At 41.8% G+C, this 6,792-nt stretch overlaps 1 long non-coding RNA gene across 2 annotated transcripts in view; it reads right to left on the bottom strand.

The window, feature by feature from the left end:
• Window positions 1-1,526: 1,526 nt before the first annotated feature.
• LOC116070986 overlaps window positions 1,527-6,792 on the bottom strand; it is an 84,465-nt gene continuing 79,199 nt past the window's right edge. For both annotated transcript variants that reach the window (XR_004110658.1, XR_004110659.1), the window contains one exon: window positions 1,527-1,786. This is a non-coding gene — a long non-coding RNA (uncharacterized LOC116070986). The remainder of the gene's footprint in view (window positions 1,787-6,792) is intronic.

The following is a 6,792-nucleotide window of genomic DNA, read 5'->3' as shown; positions in this document are numbered from 1 at the left end:
TGCTCAAAGGTGTTAGCCTCACTAAGAAGGTGAGCAAACCACAGCCTGCCCTCTGCCACCTACAATGTTCCATGGGACAAGTCAAGCTACATATACAAAGACATACTGTCCTATTTGGAGTACTTGAACAGCCACAAGCCTATGGATAACATTATTCTGGATGGCTGCACATGGAGCATTTGGAGTTCCAAGGAATGGAATTAAACTTCACTCTGCACTTTGCCTGAGCCTTCGCCATCAAGAATCAGGCTACTATTATAGGCCAGTTGTAGATCCTGTCATAAGCGAGATCCAAACACTTACTACCCATTAGGATGTAAAACTTAGAGCAGTAATAGGTTTCCATACGTGCAGAGAGATTCTTCACTCTTGACACTGCCTAGTGCCTTTCCAATGAAAGAACTCATCCACACCTTTTGAGCACTAAATATCTAATTGCCCCCATGACACCCCCACAGGCAGTTCCTGGACTAGACCAGAGCTTATACCATTGTCACTCAGGCAACAAGTCTTTGTTTCCAAAAGACCTCTCATCATGGCAGCAGTTCAGGGTTCTAACATTAGTGGCTCCACAGACGGGCTCACTGCTGAAGAGATAGATCTGCATCTGGGTCCAGAGATCACCAGACATATTTACATTGAGTAAATGATAACCCTACATCCCACTTCTACACATCCAGCCCCAGCAAGATCAGGGGGTCTGGTCCTGAGAAAAACTGAAAACAAGACCAACCCTTTGAGTTCTGACTCAAGAGGCCAAATTCTAGAGTATTCAAGGACTGAACATAGAGATAGTAGATTTGAGATGAGTGTTGTGTCTACATGGCTGAGAAGACCAAAATTTCAGAGTACCAACCATCAAATCAGAGTCCCAAGATAATGCAGAGTCTGAATAGAACTCCAAAAGCCTGCAAGATCTCTTTCTAGACTCTTACCCAAGGCCTGGGTCTGAGGGAAACTTTGTACTTTGGCCCAGAAAAGGCCTCTGTGAGCCCACAGATCACACACTGGCTGACATCGAGAATCCACAGCCTGACAAGGAAATACTACATTGGCCATTGACAAGAATTCATGGCCTGAGCCAGGCACACTCCTTTAATCCCAGAGGCAGGTGGATTTCTGAGTTCAAGGCCAGCTTGGTCTACAGAGTGTAGCCAGGGCTACACAGAGAAACCCTGCCTAGAAAACCAAACCAAACCAAACCAAACCAAACCAAATCAAAACAAAGAATCCATGGCCTGACAAGGAAATACTAAGTCAGCCTGGTCCTGAAAGCTCCATAACACGGAGTATTTGGCATGGATTTGGTGACACCATGCCACACCTGGGATAGCCTTTTTTTTTTTTTCAAGGCCAACCATAGAAGCAGCACAAGTTGCAATGCATAGCAAAAACACAGTGTTTCTTAGTGTCCAAGCTTGGCGCCGGTGGCTAAACATGATTTCATACAGATTCACATAGTCAAGAATGGACACACACCGACTCAGTGGCTTAGACCACTTATGACCACTGTTGAAAGAATGGTACGGTAATTGCTGGGAATAGTCCATCTTTATTTTGTTATGATGTATTTTGGGTGAATGTGTTTGTGAGTACATGGCATACATTTATTTTAGTCATGCTTATCACTTTATCATGAGCATACTATTTACATACATACCTAAGTGTTAATTTTATATTTTGTGTCTGTCATAGCATTTGAGATTGGGGACATCTGAAGATAAACAACATCACCCAAGTATTGTTCTCTCTTCTTTTGGCAATAGTTCAGTGTTCTTTCCGTCACCTGCAGAATAGTTATAGCACATTGATATGTTGGGTAAAACTATTACTTTTTCATTGATTTCTCTTGTTTTTTTTTAAATAAACTTTACTAAACATACAAATCTCTCTCTATCCCTTCCTCTCTCTCCTACACACACACACACACACACACACACACACACACACACACATACACACACACACACAAATTTAGCAGACTCAAAGTCAATCCACAGTGAACCTCTGTATAGTTAGAACAGCCTGACTGAAGATTAAGTATGGCTAAAGGACCAGCATATAGGTGTCAATTAACAAAAGGTGGTTAGATTTACACATCTTTGACAGGATTAAAGGATGCTAAGCTGGTGAAGCATTATTCACAAAGCTCACTAGGCAGTAAGCCAATTCTTCTTTCGCTGGATGGGAAATATATATTTTGGCACTTTATTTGAATGTTTGAACTAACTCAGGTGTAGCCACAAAGCTGTTTCCAAAAACTGGTATGAGACTCAAATGTCCACTGAATCGGGATGATCCAACTTCAGTGTGGGCAGACACCATCCAATTGGTCAGGGGCATGAATAGAGTAAACGTGCAAAAGAAAGACAGAGTTCTCACTTTTCCTTGACTTGGAATACTCTTCTGCCTTTGGACATCAGAACTCCAAACTCTGGTGCTTTGGGATTCCAGCATTTACAATAGCAATGTGGGTACATCTCCTATGTAATGCCTAGAAGGAGCTATCCTGCGGCAGGCATCCTGGTCCTCTTGCTCTTAACAATCTCTCCTCCCCTTTTCTTTGATCTTCCCTAAGCCTTTGGTATTCAGGTGGCACTGCAGACATATCAACTAGGGCGAGGCACACTCTGGTCACTCATTCTCTATATTATAAGCAGCTGAGTTTATCTGTACTGGGGCTCCACCTGTTGCAATCAGAAGCATCCTTAGTGAAGAGGGGTGCACTTATCTGTGAATATAAGGTTAACTTCTTAGAATACAGTTGATTAGAAGCTATATTGGTTTAGGAAAATGGTAGTAGTAGGTTCTCCTCTAGGGTCTATGACCTCACCAGCCATGAGTAGTTGGCTAGGTTAACAGCCACAGGGATGGAGTTCCTCCTGTTGAGTACCCCTTCAGTCCCATTAGAGAGCCATGGCTTACTCTCATGATAAAAGTACCACTAATTGCACCACTATGATGTCTTGCTGAGCAGGACACGTGTATCGTTCACAGGTTTTTACACTGGGGAGAACTACTGATCACTTGTCTTCCACGGCTACTTGCATAACTCCTTCAGATGGCACGAGAGCTGGTCCTCAGGAGGAGGCTTAAAGGTCAGTTCCAGCTCAGTTCCTCTGCCTAGCACTGGGGGTTTGGCTAGTTTATGACTCTTGGGGAGAACATTTTCACCCTATGTGGCCTAACTCCATTTTTAAAAAAATTCAAAGTTGTGCGCAGGTCAAAGATAATTGAGGAGAAGGGATCATCAATTTAACAGGGGATGGGGGGCAAAGAAGGAGTTGAAGTGGAAGAAGAAGAAGTGTAAATGATTTAAATATAGTTCTCATGTATGAAATTCTCAAAAAAATTAATTAAAATCTTAAAAGAATGAAAAAGAGATGTAAGGGGAATATAATCAAATGGCATTTCATATGTTCCTGAAAATGTCTCAATGAAACATTGTGCAACTTTATAAACTTTCTACTTTGGGCAACTAGTATAAAGTAACAAAATAATTATTAAAAACAAACAAACTTCAGTTCTCTGGATTCCAGACTTGCAGCTGTGGATGCAGAGTTGCCACCATCAAATGTCCGGCTCGAGGTTTTCTGCCAGCACTCCATGGTCTCAGGCTTGCTGTGGACCTCATCAACTGGCATGGCCATGGGAGCAAACTGTTAGAGAGTCCCGTCCCAAGCCTCTGCTTCTGCGTCTGTGCCCTGGTGTCTGCTGAGTCGGGCTGGAGACCTCTAACACAGGAGGTAAGGAGCACCGCATGTTGGAAATGACCCTGTGGTGCTCTGTCCAGGACAAGGTGTTCATCCTGAACAAACTCCTGAGGAGAATTGACTTGTGCTTGAAAGCATCGAAAGGGGAAGCTGGAGACAAATCTTTCTTGGAAGTGACTTTTGGTAGTTGTCTGGAAACAGTTGCTTCCATCTGCAGTGATCATGATTTCTTTTTTCTAAGAATCAAAAGGGGTGGGTCCTTCTAGAAGCATGTATAAAGATCCTGCCTTCTCGTGAAAAAAAAAAAAAAGGGACAAGGTTAATATAAAAGTGGATTGAGAACAGGAAGGCACTAACAGCTGCCTAGCTCCTCTACAGGGAGAAGCCACCCAGGAAGGGGACCACAGAGACTGGCCAAGGAAAGCTGACTGTCGCTCTGCTCACAGTCCCTAGGCACACCTGGATACATAAGCATCCAACCTGAGGGACTAAGGACAGAAAAATCAACACTGCTGAATCCAGTAAAAGGACAACCTCACTCCTCACAGACTGTAAGTTGGACAACCTTACTTTGGGGACACCAAGGCATTATTCTTAGTGAGCCACTTCCTTAGATTTTCCTGTCTTCCTCTGTCTCCTCTTCCCTAAAGTCATACTTCATTGGTTTCAGTCGCTCTTCTCCAACTGCAAAATTACAGCTCAGAATTGCCAGGGTTTCTTGATCTAAAATAGTTTTTTTTCCCCTAGACTAAAATATAAATCAAATGAATGCCAACTATATACTCTGGTGATATAGCAGTTCTCAGCCTGGCATGTAGGTTTCCCTATGTACTGTCCCCACTGCTGCCCTGCTGCATGTGGTTCCAACCAAATGTTCCTCACAATATATAAAACTGTTTCTGTTTACCCTATGCTTGTATTGCTTAAATACAAGTCTGTTTTATTGAAATTTCATATGGACATGAAATTAAGGAAAAGGGGCAGGGATCAGAAATGATAGCTAATGGAATGCAAAGAGCCGTTGCAAGCAGGTAGCGAGCCCAGCTGACTCATTCCCTGACAAATAGATGCAATGTGCCAGGCACTATTCCAAGAGCCATGCCTGTGTTCTGGGAGCCTGAGAGTGATAGAGACAACTGATGTAGATGAAGCAGAAGTACCTTTAGAGTTGGAAAAGATGCAACAATAAGAAAGCTTTTATCCATTGACAATAGTGGAAGAAAATCTAAAATATCCATTTAGAAATTACATATAGAAGATCCTACAGTGATTATGATTCATAAATTGTTTCCTGAAGCAGTGTGTTATATATATATGCTATATATGTATATATTACTTTTTAAATCTTTATGTATTACTTCATATAAATATATACATCTTACTTTTTAAACATATATATATATATATATTATATCACTTACTAGTTCTAATAAGTGAGAAAAAGAGAGTGAGGCATTAAGACACCACAGTGGCTTTATTTCCCATAGTCTATGCCTCCCTGTTTACTCTGAGCTACAGAATGTGACTAACACTTCAACCTGAACCAAATTACTGTTTCTTCTTCCACTGTACTTTGAAAGCTACAGAGCTGAGAGACTGAATTCTTCAGATAACTTACCATTTGTATGGCGGACCACTGTATATTTCATCCCCTTCAAGAACAAAAAGCAAAAGCCTCAGAAAAAGAGACAGGAGAGTTCTGCTCTTGCTTCAGTTCCCAAAATAGACAGCAGAGTTTTAACCCACCTGAAGAGGACCATTCCTTGAATGTATGGGGGCTAATGAGGATGCACAGAGGTTAAGAGCACTGTCTGCTCTTGTCAAGGACCCCATTAAATTTCTAGCACCTATGTGGTGACTCACAACCCCCTGTAACTCTAGTTCCTTGAAAAGCAACACCTTCTTACTTTGGCTGGCACCAGGCATGTACGTGGTGCCCAGACATACATGCAGGCAAAACACACTATACACATAAGTATTTGTTTAATATAGAGTGAGTCATAATGTAGAGTGAGAGAAAGAAACAAAAAATAATACCCCAAAACGGCCCTTGAAACTGAAGCACACTGGGAATCCCTCTATCAAGATAAGACTAGGAAAAAGAGCACTTGGCCCTCAGGAAATGGGACCTACATGTCAATGAGTCCCTACACTACTCTCAGAGAATGTAATGTCCCTACACTCACATGTCACCACCTAAATGAGGAAGAAACATGGTGTACTCTAAAACATGTTAAACAAAGACTAGACTGAAGGGCTGAGCTGTATTTTGTCAGCTGTGAGAACAGAAGATATCAGTGAAAACTACATATAGTTGTAGGTGGAAAAGATAATAATCTCAGTACGAAAGAAGAAATAAGCAGAAAGATACCAAGGAAAGATGGTCACAGTGTTCTGTGTGATTGCATGCTGACAAAGCAAGGAAGAGGAAAGGTGAAGCCTGACTCACCAAGAGCCTTGGAAGCCAGATAGAGATGCTGGGATCATATTACTGCATGTTAGAATTCTCAATGCTTTTTTAAAAAATAGATTGAGAATAGACTTTTCAATTTATTGAAAATAGATGATTTCTCTCACAATAGATCCTAATTATGGTTTCTCCTCCCTCTACTCCTCTCAGTACCTCCCCTGCTCCCTTCCCTTCCAAAATCAACTCCTTTTCTGTCTCTCATTAGAAAAGAACAGGTTTTTAAGAGCTAACAACAAAATGTAAGAACAACAATGAAAAAAAAATAAAGTAGAATAAGATAAAACAAAACTATCACATGTTTGGACAGGACAACCCAAAAGAAGGGGGAAAAAAAACCAAGTAAAGACCAAGAATCGGAGACCCACTTGCTCACACACTCAGGAGTTTGTAAAAGCCACTAAACAGGAAGCCATGATGTAGAAGCAGAGGCTCTGGTGTAGACCCGTGCCTGCTGCTTCAGTCAGTCTCTGTGAGTTCAAGGGAGATTTGCTTGTGTTGATATTAAGGGTCTGTTTCATTGATGTCCTGCACCTACTTTGGCTCTTATACCCTTCCTACCTCCTCTTGCTCAGGGTTCCCTGAGCCTTGAGGGGAGAGATTTGATGGAGA

This window comes from Mastomys coucha, unplaced genomic scaffold, assembly GCF_008632895.1.
Source record: "Mastomys coucha isolate ucsf_1 unplaced genomic scaffold, UCSF_Mcou_1 pScaffold1, whole genome shotgun sequence".
In the NCBI taxonomy this organism is placed as follows: domain Eukaryota; kingdom Metazoa; phylum Chordata; class Mammalia; order Rodentia; family Muridae; genus Mastomys; species Mastomys coucha.
The sequence above is the reverse complement of the archived record's forward strand: the minus strand, read 5'-3'. Positions and strand labels throughout refer to the sequence as shown.